The sequence below is a fragment of the Mauremys reevesii genome, linkage group 2 (genome assembly GCF_016161935.1).
Source record: "Mauremys reevesii isolate NIE-2019 linkage group 2, ASM1616193v1, whole genome shotgun sequence".
NCBI lineage: Eukaryota > Metazoa > Chordata > Testudines > Geoemydidae > Mauremys > Mauremys reevesii.
The window spans coordinates 51343981-51359135 of record NC_052624.1 but is presented as its reverse complement, the minus strand read 5'-3'; the positions used below and the strand labels follow the sequence as shown (position 1 = coordinate 51359135).

At 40.1% G+C, this 15155-nt stretch overlaps 1 long non-coding RNA gene across 2 annotated transcripts in view; it reads right to left on the bottom strand.

The window, feature by feature from the left end:
* Window positions 1-3703: 3703 nt before the first annotated feature.
* The window catches only part of LOC120399057, a 50749-nt gene continuing 39297 nt past the window's right edge, over window positions 3704-15155 (bottom strand). For both annotated transcript variants that reach the window (XR_005594936.1, XR_005594935.1), the window contains one exon: window positions 3704-3769. This is a non-coding gene — a long non-coding RNA (uncharacterized LOC120399057). The remainder of the gene's footprint in view (window positions 3770-15155) is intronic.

Below are 15155 nucleotides of genomic sequence, written 5' to 3'. Positions count from 1 at the left end.
GATATTCCCATAGCTGAAGTTGCATATCTTACATCGACACCCCCGACCCCAGTGTAGACCAGGCCTTAGTCTATAAGGTGCCACAGGACTCTTTGTTGCTTTTTATAAAGCCAAATATGCATAGTCACAGCCACCATTTGAGAATCATTCATTCAGGACATGGTTTCACTTATATCAGCTGAAAAGTATGGTGGCTGCATTTTCACAGCTTGCTCAGACAACCTGCCACATGGCAGCTACCATTTTGGTTTCCCTCCACTTGGCACAAATGAATGTTTTCTTTATTCTAGATTGAAAATGCCTAGACTGAAATATAGTAGGCATTTTCAAAATGTGGTTATGGTCAAAGCAATTATGTCAGCATGACAATTTCAATTGTGAGTGGAAAAAAGGGAAGAGAAATGAAACAATGATAGACTTGTCCACCCACCACAAGAGAGAGGGGAAAATCAATGTAGAGGCGGAAAAGAAAAGGGGGAAAGTTAGAAGTGGGTGAATGGGGAGGGAGATAGATAAAAACTCTGCCTCTGTAACCACATTATTCTTATTACGCATATTTCTATGGTTTACCATACAACACACTAGCCTGTATTGCTAGTTGGATATTACTCCTCCAATATTTTGTTTGCTGATTATCATAAACATATTTTCCCAGATAAATTATTTGATTGGTAATGTTTGTCATTTTTTGTTGAGCTCTGTGTTTTCTATTCAGCTTTGCCTGTTTTTCCTATTAGACTAGACTAGAGGAGATGGCTGTAGGGCATTCTAGTTATTCAAAAACAATCTGTGATAAAAATTACACATTGCACAAAACAATTCATAATCTTGCCCCAGATTACTCACAATAGAATGCTCTATGGTTTAGCTGCACCAGCATATATATTATATATTCTGATGTCTTTTTTTGATGCAATCCTGTTTTTGCATTCTCATTACTCTAAGTCTCAGTGAAATCAGTAATGTAAGCATCCTGTTTCAATAAGCAGCAAAGAAAACTGAAAAATTACAAAAAAACCCCAATAATCTGTAAAAAAAGGATTAGTACTTAGTGGCAAAAGATCAGTGACACTGATTACTCTTATATGGCTCAATAAAAAGTGAATGGGCCAGATCATCAGCTGGTGTAAATTGTTATACCTTCACTGATGTCAAGGGGGTGATGCTAATTTGATAGGCTCCCAAGACAGACCCATTTAATCATTATTGCTGGTGATTAGCAGTTTTGAGTACAGTACAGATAAAGAACAGGAGAAACTGGGGGTTCTTCAGGGCTCTGTAAAAGGCAACATATGCCAAAACTGGCTCAACTGTTTCTCTGCTTCAAATGGGCATGTTGCTATATGGGACAAAACTCACACATAGTGCTGCCTTGCATGTCTTGGGCATGTTCCCTTCGGGCTTATCTACCCTACAAGTTTTTATCCTGTTTGTAACTAGCTTGTGAGATAGTTGATTCCAGTGTGGTTCATGTCCACACATAATATGGTTATGACAAAGGCTCAGATTATTTAAACCAGTTGAACTGTGCTCAGGGCAAATCCAGAGGAAGTAAGAACAAAGGCAGCTCTGAGCCATCTCTGTGGTTCCCTGATCATGTGAACAGCAGGCTGGTTCCCTGGCACAAGACAGAACACCCAAAAGATGAATGGCTGCCAATGGGGCAATTCTGGCAGCTGATGATCAGATGACACTAGCAGTACTCTGATCATGTCCCGTTTCTGCTAACCATGCCTCTGCGTCAGGGACTGGGCAGAAGGCTGATGCAGGAGCATCTACAACAGCCCTATTCCACTAGGCAGCAGGTCTCCTCCTATGACAGTATAAATTGTGGCTACAGCTGCCAAAGCTTGGTGGGGCTGATCCAGGCAACTTATCTAGCTCTCGTTTAAAAATTGCTAGTTGCTGAATATAGTTTCCATAGTTTGTGTCCCTAGCTGTCTTTTCAGGACATATGGTTTCTGATGGTACCAGAACAAATCTGAGATCTCACTATGTCCTTGTGTAGTGTTTTCTATCTTTGTCTATATCACATATATACTCTGATGGAATTTACCATCAATTTAAAAATAGAAAATAGTCCCTTTTTTCTCTCTCATGCTTTCTTTCTGTTCTTTGTACATTTCTTTTTCTGTTCTTGAAGTGGCTGATATAGAACAAAAGTGTCCCTTGGCAGAATTGTCCCTTAGCACAGTATCAACAGCTTTCCTGTTTTTGCCTTCAGTATTTTAAAAGGCAAAGGTTGAATGAGTCTTATTTAATCTCAGGAAAAAAAAGAAATACAGGGCTAAAACCTGGGAACAGGCAAACAGTTATTGAAATCTATGAATATTCGAGCAGCATTAGCTGCTTTTTCAACAGGTAAATCCCCACCCTTCCCATCTATTGAACGGAAATGATTCAGAACAGAGTGTCAAAGGCAGAAGAAAACAATTACTAAAACACAAAAACAAACACCCCCCCAAAAAAAACTCCTCCCCCAAACCAATCCCCCCCCCGCCCATTTTCAATATGCCTGGGGTGTAATATCAATATCACATCTTACATAAAAAATCAGGACCATTTTTAGTATCTAAGAGTGATTTGACCAATCCATATGTTTGCATTTTTGCATCTGCAAACTGACTGTACAGTATGTGCTTAGGAGAAATACGCATCTCTGCAGAATACAACCGTTATAAACAACTTCTGTTCAGAACCAATAGCTTGTTAAAAGATGCCTTAATCTATTGTGCTACTGTTCTTTTAATCCTGTGCAATGATATGCTTTGAAATTGTAACAAATAGAAAAAAACTTTTTCTGTTCATCTGATATTGATATCTTGCACTCTGTGTACGGTATTTGACAGCTCCCTTTCTTTTTTATGTTTTTCTGCCTTCCACTACAGAAAATGTTACAATTTTGGTATGACTCATAAGAATTTAGAAATGCATTTTCACCTCCTTCCCAGGGGGCATTGTTATCTGTTAACAACTCTATTGTCTGATCTAGCAGAAGAAGCTTACCATATTTATCTTTTGATGTGGATCCCATTTAAAGCAGAACAAAGTATCAAGCTAGTGATCCAGAGTTGCAAAGAATCAAATACAAACAGCACATTTTCAAAAGAATGTTCATAAATTCTGCTTCAAGCAAAAGGACAGAAAAATTACATGATATTGAATCTGTTGATGGGTTTGTGAAAAAATTAGTGATATAAATGGCAGCAAAATTAATGGTCTGTTTCCCACTATTATAATTTAAATTTACTTCAAGTGGAAAAAAATAAACCAACTAATTTTGGAAGAATGTCCAGAGAAGCTAATGTACTTCAGTTTAACTTTGAAAGAGAAAGATGACAAGGTAGTGGAAAGTACAATGCTGTGGTTGATGCTTCATTAGCAGGAGTCATTAGACCATTTTAATTTGCATATGATTAATCTTTTTCTTCTTTTTTAATTTTAGGCTTTTTTAGTAAATCATATTTCACAGTAGTCTTCCTTAGTTCATCACCTGAATCCAAATTCTCCCAACTGAGAGAGACTGGTTGCTCTGGCTTAGTCTCATGTGGACCCAAAGTTACATGACACACAATTACCACAGACTTTGGCACAATTGTAATGAAACTCTTTTATGTAGAAAGGCCAGAATTAGCATAGGTGCCAGTGAAGAGTGAAATGCTTTATTTCTGGGAGGAGATGCTTTGGCATTACGATACTCACCCTTATGCCTTGCTTGGAGACGGTAGTAAAAAGCTGGGCTTCTGGGAATGCTCACTTATACTTCAACCTGAAGGGAAAAAACATTTTTTTGAAGGGAAGTTGCTAAATGAAATAGAAATGTGCTTTTTAAGAGATTTGCTACACAAATTATTATGTTTGACGTACAAATCAGTGAGGTATTAAGCATTACAAGTTGTGCTACAGCTTCAATATTATGTCAGACTCTAAAGAGGTTTCTGAAAACTGATTTTGATCAAGAGCTTGTTAATACTTCTGGGCCTTTCAAGGCTTCCTCACCCTTTCAGCCTACTCCACAGGAGGGTTTTTTGCAGCCAATTCCATGGAAGCCTTTGGTTGAGAGTCAAAAGAGAAGGAGATACTATTGTAATACAACTCCCCTGCAGAGTCCCAAATCACTAGAGCCAAATCACTAGAGCCAAAATCTCATGCCATGTAAAATATGCGTTCATTTCCCTAAATGAATCCAGCTCAGTGCTGTAGGGATGGCATATCGCCTTTGCCATAGGCATAGGCATAGGAGCTGAGAACAAGCTGCTGATGTGATATTCCTGGCTGGGTCTCCAACATTTAGAATACACATTAGATACTCAGATACAGTCCTTTGGCTGCTTACATTCATCCCCATCTGTCAGGATGGCACAATGCCTGCTATCATTGTGATGTATCAGTTTTAGTGGGTCTCAGGGTAAATCAAAGATGCACTTAGGTGGGCAGCCTGAATATGGCAGAAAGTATAATCTCTTCTGCAGAGAGTCCTTTCTCCAGGATGGTGACATATGCTTCCACATTTGATCACACCTGTTGACACTAATGTGCAAAAGATATGCTACCTGAAGAGATTTAGAATTAAGACACAGGGTTTGATCACTGCAAAAAAAAAAAAAAAACCCAAAAACCCAACAAAAGGTTATATTTTGCTGAGCCCCTAAGAGATCGCAAGGATATCAAGACATATGTAATTCCAGGCCTGGAGTAACAGTTCACGGACTCTCCTCTTTGCAAAGGGAAATAGAAGGCAAGTGCTTTTATGAAGAGGTCATGGTGACAGAATTGAGGACACAATCTCAGAGATTAATAATCCAGACTAGTCCATCTCCAGTTGCTCAGTGCCCTTTCGTGCAGTTAAAAACTTGAGCTACACAATTTGTTTTCCTTCTTCACAAAATGTCCATTATCAGAGTGTGATTTTTATAAATTTGTTTTGCTATTCAACATTTTGTAATTAATGCTTTATAGAAATAAACCTATTGACTGCTCATGAGCTGTTCCCTTTGAGTGGTGTTACTGGTCCCCTATGTCAGCCATTATAAACTATGTCTGTGGTTTCATCAGAAAATGAGCATTGTGAGCTAGATTGTGCTCCTGCCCTAGCCATGAATAAGGAGCCTCTTTCCCTTATACAGATCATATATCATATGCAAGGGAGTGTGGGGACCAATACTAGATGCTTCTTCCAGGCATATATTATCAAAGAAGTCTGGGAAGAAGTGGAGCCATGGCCCCTGCTTCATTATGTGTTGAATGGTGGAGCTGGATGGCCATGTGGGAGGAAGTGTGATGTACCCTAAAACAGGGTGACATAAATTACTCCCTAAACCAGCACAGCTGGAGAGCTCCAGGGGGCATTGTCTCTCCTATTGTTTCCATTGTCCCCAGTGCAGAATTATTATAACTACACATCTCAATCCTAATCCTTTGTGATTAAATGAATCTTGCCTATTGGCTAGAAACCCATTGACTAAAAACACTCATACAAACATGGTTCCTTTTGGACAAATTTTTGTGAGAAGTGAATAAAAAGGCATTGTGAACACAGCTGAAGCAACATTCTCTATGTTTGCTGAGCTCTAGGCAAAATATACATGATTGGGCATCTCCCTTCCGTGTGTGCAACTGCCCTTTGTATGTGCAGCTGGAGCAAAGCTAAAGATAAGAGCATCAGAAATGGTTCAAACTGCTCTTCATCCAAAGGTCAAGGGTAGAAGGATGACGTAGTATGTTGCATCCAATGGGAAGGCTATCAGGTTTAATTTTTTATAAAGTTGCAGATTTCTCTTTTAAGACAACTGTTATGGAGATAGTATCAGTCTGTTGGTGTTAGCCCCACTTCTACACAGGCCCATTGGTGTATTCTCACATATGACTGAGCTGCATATGCACTCATCTTTTAATGCATGCTTAGTTAAAGGATCATCATTGAGGCTGGTTTCCAGATACAGCCATAAAGAAGGATAGGCTGGAGGGCAGTATTAGCTTTCTTGTGGTAGCTGAAAATGTGTTTCTGTTTAACTCTTAGCTATTTATATGGCTCCACTATTGTAGTATCTGAGCATCTAACAATCTACTGTATTTATTCTCAGCACACCCCTTTGCAGTAGGGCAGTCCTATTAACCCATGTGTTTAAAACCTGGAGTCTCATCTGCTTGGAATATCTGCTGAGAGAATTTTATTTTGGAATCAGTTAGGCTCTGCAGTGATTTCCCAGAAATATTTTTAATGAAATAAGCGAGGAGAGAAATGGAATTCCTGTCTGAATTGTTCATGAAATTGAGTTCTGCCACTCCAACTATTATTGAACTGTTCTGGCACCATTACTTGGAAGTAACCAATGTAGCTGACAGGAAATATTCTCCCTGAAATTGTATGTGACCCTAACTCCTCTTGCCATAATGTGCTGCAGAATATTCATGGTATAGAAGGGGCATCAGCCTGTAGTTTTCAATAACTCTCTATTTCCTTTTTATTTATGCAGTGGATAGATTAGTATATCATTGCAGTAACTTCATATATATTTTTCTACATCTCTTTAGATCCAATATTGCCTCCTTAGTCAAAATTTCCATTTTCTTCTGTGGGGGTTTTGCTTAAGCAGTGGCTCTGTGAGCTAAAACCTGCTGATCTTAACTCACACAAATTCCACTGAAATCATCGGGAGTTTTGCATGAATAAGCCTGAGCATGATTTGTGTCTGTATGTTTAGATATATGGCCTTTGACATCAAGAAGATAAGTGTGTCATGTAAAGAAGTGAAACAGAGCTTCAAAAACAATGTATGTTTACAATTATACAACTCTAATCAAAAGAGTGGCAAAGAAGTTTTTCTTGATTTTGGCTTTCTTAAATAAAAATATGCAGCTTAGTTAGTTGCTTCCATCAAAGTGATAGAACTAATCAAAGTCATAACAGGATCTTTAAATGCTTTAAAAAAAGAATACCTTGAATTCTCTTTTAAAGTACAATGGGCATAATCCAAATGCAGTGACACAGATAATATTTGTATCTCTTTTTACTACAAAGTTCTCTATTTTGCATTTTCAAAAGCATGGTTTAAAAGTATTCTTGTAAACTATAACATTAAAAATAAATGGGACCAGGTATGCTTTCAACTGTTTTTTATGTCAACACTACCAAAAAAAATAAAATAATCAAACTACATTTCCAAAGGAACACCAGAGTGCTTTCTGTGGAAGTTGGCAGACACATAAAGGAATTGTTTTGCAGATATTGTTGTTGATAGGTTTGATATACAGCATGGTTTGTCTGAGCCAATGGGATATTGTCTTCTTAACAAATCTCATCATGCCAGCAGTGTTGCTTCTTTAGGATGGCTTATCAGCTCCAACCAGAGTCTGCCACACTTGCACTTGCCTTCATCGCCTGAGAGGAAAATAAATTGCACCCAAGCAGTTTATAAGAAAGAATTATTGTGAGTGAGATGCATGACATTATGAGAAATCATGGTGTTTTATGGACTAAATATTGCTCTGCAACCCTACCCCTCCTGGAAAAACACAGACAAACAAAAAACCCAGGTTTGGTATAAATGAAATGAGCATTTCATTCCAGAAATAGATTCACTTTAAGCACTGTTACTGATGTGCTGTTCTCATTCAAGAAGTATACTTATGACATTTCTCCCCTATATTAAAATGCATTTTAATATAGACATTGAAAAGGCTATAAAAGGCTTGTAATAGCTTCTCTGCTGTGACAACATGCATCACCTTTTCTATATATTTGTGCAGCTTGATAAATAAAGATACTTATGTATATAAATATGACATGTAGCATATGAATAAAGAGAGGTGACTATATCTATCATTTTCCTGTGGGATAGCTGAGCCTTCTCTAAAAATGAATGAGCTAAGGTACTGAGGGTGTGCAGTTTAAGTGCCAAAACCTGCTCACCTTACACATGCAGGTTAAACAGGACCGCACTTGTGAGAAAGGTGGCAGGGATTTGGCCCTGTATGGAATTCTCCAGAACCCTGCTGCTTGAAAATCTCAAGAAACGGCTTCTAGAGGCATGTCAGCTGCATATTTGTATAGTGAGCACACACTGGCTAATATATGCAATGGCAAACTTGGGCATGTCGCCACCCAGCTTTTACTAGCTTTGATGTGAGGTATGTGTTTAAGGCCCTGATTCAGCAAAGCAGTTAAGCATTTGTTTAACATTAAGCCGGGAGGTAATGTTAAACACATGAAGTACATGTGGAAGTGCTTTGGTGAATTGGGGCCTTTATCCTCAACAACTCTGAAAATGTAGGTGTAAATATTTCATTGTGTATTGTATCTTATTTAAATTTTGATTCTTCATAATTCATAAGCAATACCCATTTGGCACCTGCACTATGGTGATGGGTGCCTCAGAAATGCATGTGACGCTTTTAGTTCAGCCTATGGAAAGCACACATAAGGGAATGACTCAGTATTTTATTGGCAAAGAGCTGAAGTACTGGTGAAGGGCAAACTAACAGTGAAGATCAAAGAACAAGAGAGAGAAAAATTGGTAAGTGCAATTCTATTGTGACTAAATACTCTGCACTCCTCTAGTGTCTTTAATCTGAGGATCTCAAGACATTTTGCAAATAGTAATTAAACCTCACAGCATCCCTGGAAGGTTTGTAAACACTATTCTGTACAGTTTACAGATAGGTAACCTTAAGGGCACCAGGGACAAAGAGGCTACTAGACTGCTGGTGGGCTAAGACCACTGCCTATTATGCTGACCAGTATTCTCTCATTGTTTCCCTGGGCTCCCCCACAGGTCTGTCTTTATCCTTCTGCTGTCTCTTGCTTTATATTTAGATTGTAAGCTCTTTGGGGGCAGGGTCTGTCTTTTTTGCTTGCTTTTGTACAGGCCTATCCCACTGGGGTACTGGTCCATGACTGGTGATACAATAATACAAATAATAAATAACAATACTTGCCTGAGATCACACAGAAAGCCAATGACTCATCTGGGAATTGAATTTAGAAACCTCCATTCCAATCACAAGACCACATGCCCTCCCAAACTAAACCCCATTTTCTTTTCTCTTGTCTCATTCCCTCTTATTTTCTGTTTCAGACTTAGAGCCTGTCCACACAAAAGCTTGCAGCAAAATAACAAAAGGGGTACATTAAAACTGAATTAGTTATTTTGGTGCAAGTCCACGTGTTGATATTCTTATCAGAATAAAAGTGGTTAATATGAATTAAATGTGGATAGGGTGCTAACCTGAGATGGGGGAGTCTTCAAGTTCCCCCTCTGCCTGACTGGAAGAAGAGATTTGAACATCTTTCAGGTAAGTACCCTAACCACTAGATTAAAAGTTATGAGGGGGTCCTCCTCCTCTTCCCCTACCCACAAGCTTCGTGTTAAAATGGTGTAGGTGCTTAATGCCAAGAGCGGGTTTGCAGCTCAGAGTCCCAAGCAGAGATGCTTTAGGTTTCCTCCCTGCAGCCCAGATAGGTGCCTATCTCTAAGAGTGAGGCAGCATTCAGCACATACTTAGTGGTGGATTAGCCACTGGGCCAATGGGGTCCGTGCTTGGGGGCCCCAGAAAAATGGGTGTCCCCACACCCTGACCCGCCCGTTCAGCGCTACTGCCAGGGACCAGGGTTGGGGCACAGGGGCTTGCCCTGCTCCACCCGCCTGGTGCTCCTGTGGGGGAGCACCAGGCGCTCCAACCCCATGTCCCCCACAGGAATGCCTGGGGGGATGGGGAGACTGCAGGCAGAAGGGGTGGGGAAGGGCCCCCACTTGATCTGGCCCAGGGCCACACAAAATGGTAATCTGCCTCTGCACATACTCCTCTGTTTGTGCCCTCCCATCGTCTAGCTTAGGCAAGGAGCTCCCCAGCATGGTGGCTTTTGTGAATCCCATTCCGGGGTGCCTGTATTTATTGTATAAGGAGCCTACGAATCAAAGTCAGGCTTTGGAAATCACAGTGATTTTCTAGGCACCTAAACATTAGGTGTGGCAATGCTCAGTGTCACCACACCTAAGTTCCTTTGTGAATCTAGCCCCTGAAATCCAAGTCCTGGAGTTCTGTTCAGATTTTATTTTGTCCTCAGGCAAAACTCTCATTGACTTCTATTGAATTCTATAAAGTATTTCAAGACCCCATTGCCAATGAAGCCATATACATACAGAACATGGAGCTAGTTGCACTGAACATACATAAAATAAGGGAATCTGATTGTTTAAGTACATTTTTCTTAGGAAAGTAGTTGACCTTTTGTGTCTTCTTTCAGTATTTTTAAGAAAGAATGAGAGAGGTTTCATACGGAGCTTTTCACAAGGTGACCATACACAGTATAAAGTATATCAAATCTGTATGTGTTAGTGAAAACAGTCAGAACAACAATGCATTTTGCGGAATAACCAACTGGTTTAATTAATTCCTACTCAAAATAGAAAACGAGTAGGAGAATTTTTTTTCCCTTTACTATTCTGTTGCATGGCTCTCTAGAGTAAGTAATCGGAGCCAGGAGTAAGGGATAAACTGAATCCAAATCAAGATGCAGAAAAGCAGAATTCATACATTCATACCCATGCTGTTCCACTGAAGCCGCACAACTAACTGATTTGAGTTGTGCTCCATCTCATATCCAGGCCATCTTTCACACAGTCCCATACACCTGGAATTCCCACCTTGCTCATCATGTTTCCACCCTCTCTTCACTTAGTCCTCATTAAAGCTGCCTAGATCTATGGACCCTAGTTCTCACCTCATGAAGTATTAAAAACATATTCATAAGTGTGTACAAGGATGGTAGGATGGAAAAGAGTGCTCCATCACTTTGCTGCTTGTTGCACCCCCCAACTGCTGAAAATCAGCATATGGCTATTGAAATATGAACATGTGCAGAAAGAATGCAGGGGTTTGTACTGTAAATGGCCTGTTGTATGTAGTTGGAGGAGATGATGGTTCCTGTAACTTGTCAACAGTGGAATATTATAACCCAACAACTGATAAATGGACAGTTGTGTCATCTTGTAGGAGTAGTACAGGAATCAAAGAGCTATGCAGGTGTTACAGTTATTTACATTATGAACAACGAAAAGATTTTCAACTTAATTATGCACTAAGGGCCGGCTTCAACAAGTGTTTTTGAAATGACTGAGAATCAAAGCACGTCTTTAATTGTAGTTGCACATTGAGTCACAATGGAAGAGGTGACGGTCTGCAATTACGTATGATAGATAATGAAGATTGCTCCAGGTAGAAGCAATGTGAAAAAAAAATAATCCGAGGAGCTATGCTGATTTACTCAGAAGAGCATCTGGTTCTGTCTATTTAGACAGTAAGTTTTGGAGGCAGGGATCTTGTGTTCCTATATGACAGTAAAGTGCCTGACATATTGTTTGCACTATATAAATCATAAAAAACGATGATGATGATTTTTGAGCATCCCTACATTCAGCTCATAAGCACTGGAGAACTGGGAACTCACCAGCACAACCTCATGAGGCCATTCTCATGCAGAGAAACATATGGTGCACTGCAACTGAGTCATAAAGATTTACAACTTGGCAGCAAACAATCAGGAAGGTTAAAGGCAGGTGGGAGTCCATTTACACAGGTTAACAGTGCCTGTACACAGGGACATTTTGACAATAACTCTGGATAGGGATTAACTCCACGTTGCAGGTCTTTGGAGATAAAGCTGAAAATGACCTTTGCCCACAACAGATTACAAACAACTAGGCTTTCTGACAGAGAAGTAGTTGCAAGAAGGAAAGGAGAGACACCCAGAGAAGGCTGTTGTTGCAAGTATGGAGAAAGGGAAAGAAATGACACCAAGTGCTGGGTGCAGATGAGCTGGTGCTGGGCACTAACTTTGGAATGAGCTACTTGCAGATGCCCTTGCCTAGAGAAATCATTGCCTGTGGTAGCCAGCACAAAATGTTTTGGCAGCAGCATCAGAATCACTAGGCAGGCTTTTTCTTTCATATCATACTCTTGGGGCTGAAACAGTGAGGCACTGTCATTTTGATGTTCGTAGAAAACAAAGAAGAATATGATTTTTATTTCACTAAAGCCAGCCCAAACCTTCCTGAAAAACAAACAGGATCCAGATATGCCATGCAGTTTGCATTTGAATTATGAAGAAATAAAACCCAATACAATACAATATAAAAGAAAACAATATTTAAATCTCATATATTTTTAGGGTTGCTGGGGATAAATGCATGGATTTAGCAAAACACATATGTTCAACTTCCAGGCGACTTATGCATGTGCTTAACGTTAAACAGATGCTTAACTACTGTGAAGAACCAGGGCTTTAAACATACAGCATCCCAGTACCGAGGGTGGGTTTGGAGGCTCAACGTAGGCAAGGGAAGGGCGTGGGGGACAGGAGGGCAGCACAATAGGAGCACAGGCTACTATAGCCATATGTGATGATTCCATCTCCCTGGCACCCGTCACTCTCCATCAACACATGGGCCAGTACATTTAAGCATGTACTTAAGTCCATTCCTACTCATGTCATCCCCAAAACACAAGCTTAACTTTTAGACTATATTAAGTGCTGTCATGAATAAGGATGCTTTCCCGAATCAGGGCCTAGAGCTGTGCTCTGGGACTGGTTGTAGGTACCCCTAAGTGAATAAAGTACATTCTCCATGTATTAAATATTTTTTCCTATGACAAGCTTATTGACTGAGCCTTGTCTCACAATAGAAGATGCAGAGTTGCTGGTTTGAAATCACTTATTTTCAAAAATGTATATTCATTTATCCTAACAAAGGAACCATGTCAATTAAAAGAACACCAACCAAAAACCACAACAGAAGCAATCAGTTACAATGGTGACAAAATCACTTTTCCCCTCTCTAAAATATAGGCATTTAATAGACAATAACATCAATTCGTAATGGATGGCAAAAGCACACTTCACATTCGTGTATTTTGAGCATGACAGAGAGACAAGGTAGGGGAGGCAATAGCTTTTATTGGGCCAACTTCCATTGGTGAGAGAGACAAGCTTTCCAGCCACACAGAGTTCTTCTTTGGGTCTTAGCAATTTATAACAATTACTGTGTTCTCTTACAAAGCGACAAAGAGACTGTGGCACCTTATAGACTAACAGACGTATTGGAGCATAAGCTTTCGTGGGTGAATACCCACTATCCTCCAATATGTCTGTTAGTCTATAAGGTGCCCAGTCTCTTTGTCGCTTTTTACGGATCCAGACTAACACAGCTACCCCTCTGATACTTGTTTTCTCTTAGTAAAACGAATTTATAAAAGTAGGGGTGGCTTTAAAAAGTCATTTGAGAGTTAGTCACATAAGTTTCCTCAAGTGAGACTCTTGCATTTTACAGCTCCCAATAGGACCCCCCAACCACTATCACTTGTGTTGCATCATTTTCTACTGCTATCACCTCCATCCTTATGTCTATATCAGCAATTGCAGCAACCACCTGAGTCACTTGAGTTAATTGTACAGGTGGAAAAGAAGATGTAGTTTCCCGACAGGAATAATGAGAATTGTGAGAATGGATCAATGCTAAAATCCATTTGTGACAAATGTTGCCAGACTCTATGGGTCCTGGGATTATTGATAAACTTGTGTATTTATAAATCTTATATATATCTTTGTGAGCTAGAAATTATAGGCTAGTCCACAGGGAGGGTTGCTGAGCTCCCTCCAGGAACTAAATCAGGTGTGTGTGTGTGTATGGGGGCGGGGGGCGGAAATTACTGCAAATCCCAGGACAGATAACTCCAGAACAGTACCACCTTTGGGAGAGGAAGGAATTGCATATATTAGTTCAGGCTGGGTCGAGGAGGTTCGGCAAAGAAAAAAAAGTGAGCTTGAATTGGCTCAGGGTCCTTCATTTGATTCTCAGGCTGACATGAAATGGTAAGCAAGAGGGCTAAACCCTTCTGGAAGAGTTTGAAGGACTGTGGGAACCTAGCAGATCTTCATGTGGAAAACGAGTGATGTCTAGTAAACTTAGCTTGCATGTAGACTGTTTGTTATTTTGTGATGTGCTTTCTCTGTGGTGAATTTTCCTAAAATAAATGTACTGTGCTTTGCGAAAGTTGGCTAGTCACTGGGAACCCTGTCATTATCCCTTGAGAAGGAGAGAGCTGCAGGTGCTGATGAAAGTCAAACCTGCTGGGATAGTTACAGTGAACTGCAGGGGGACAACAATCCCAAATCCCTGGTCTATCGAGAGAGTTGTAGGTCTCCACTCAGAGAGAGGTGACAGCTGTAGGCCTGAGACCTAAAGGGCTGTCTTCAGGCAGACCATGGAAGGTGCAGGTAGGCCATTCTGTCAGTGTGAAGTAAGTATTGTGATGTACATAGCTATGCTGCTATTTTCACTGTGGTTCTGTGTTCTGCATCTTTAAATCTCAAAGGACTCTTCTGTCTACTGAGACTGGTAGCCATGATATCTTCATTTCATTGCAGGCTGTTACACAGGAGACAGGCACATTGTGTGCTAGCGTGGAGAATTTTCTTATTCCCCCTTGTTTTGTTGTTGTTTTAATTTAATACACCAGCCACGGAGCCTTAGCTGTTTGCTCTTTGTGTGGAGAAACATAACAATTTCCAGGAAAGATGACAGAAAAAATACACAAACTGCTTATTTACACCAGCCGAGGGTCTGGCACAGTGAGCCTGTGTATATTTTCCACAAGATCCCTGTCTCATTCAGTACATGATATGGACAATGCTCAGTGAAGCAGCAGCTATTCAATATTCACCCATTCAGTTAGTGGCCATCTGTGAAAAATGTGGTTTATGTGACTTACCTAGAATCACCCAGGTGGCACAGACAGAATTAGAATATCAGGGCAGTATTTAACTGCCTCATCAATGCCCTTTCTCTTCCTTCAATCCTCTGTCTCATTCACTGCCTCAGCTTCTGCAACAAATAAGGCAGAGGTCCTGCAAAAACCAGCCTTCTTCAATACACAACCCGGATTCATTCCCAGAACACTATTTAACCTATGTACTGACTGAAGCAGATCAGTGGAAAAAATAGTATGGTGATTATGTAGTTAATGGTTGTATCATAATGCGTACGCATGAGGAGGCCAAATTAAGATTGCACAGGCTACCTTAAATCTGGCTTTTCCTAATTATTGAGTGTTTGACTTTGCAACTTTTTAACATAGTATTTTTGGATTTAACACCA